The following is a 451-nucleotide window of genomic DNA, read 5'->3' as shown; positions in this document are numbered from 1 at the left end:
ACATGGAATCACATAGCTGCGTATATGCACATTACTCCCTTGATATCTACAAACATTTCTGCAATATACACGTCTGCATCAGTGTTCTTGCATGTAGAAAACAATCCATTTTTCTTCTCTTTTTCTTATACATTTTTCATTATCAGTCTCGTTAGACTCTGAGTGTTCGTGCTGGTCTTCGCCGAGAGCGTGCGTTCTGTCGCTTCCTGAAGAAGGGGGGTGACCTTTTGACCTTCCGCTGATGACGTCGGGGCGCTATTACCCTCGCGCGGCCCGAGCTTGGAGCTCCGAGTGAGAAGGTGTTTGATAACAATTTATTTTGTCTTCGTCCTTATTTCTTCTTTCTTTTCTTGTGTATTTCTTGTGTGTCCTTCGTGTTTTGTGTGTCTCATTGGTTTGGCGAGTGTCTGAATAATTGTTGCTGCGTCGTTGTGTTTGCGTATACTCGAAT

General features: G+C 43.7%; 1 protein-coding gene across 1 annotated transcript in view; it reads right to left on the bottom strand.

Annotated features, from left to right (window-relative positions):
• LOC119591819 (ryanodine receptor-like) overlaps positions 1-451 on the bottom strand; it is a 115,587-nt gene that overhangs the window by 32,736 nt on the left and 82,400 nt on the right. The window lies entirely within an intron of this gene.

This window comes from Penaeus monodon, chromosome 29, assembly GCF_015228065.2.
Source record: "Penaeus monodon isolate SGIC_2016 chromosome 29, NSTDA_Pmon_1, whole genome shotgun sequence".
In the NCBI taxonomy this organism is placed as follows: Eukaryota; Metazoa; Arthropoda; class Malacostraca; order Decapoda; family Penaeidae; genus Penaeus; species Penaeus monodon.
Note: the sequence above shows the minus strand (reverse complement) of the source record. Positions and strands in the feature narration are given on the sequence as shown.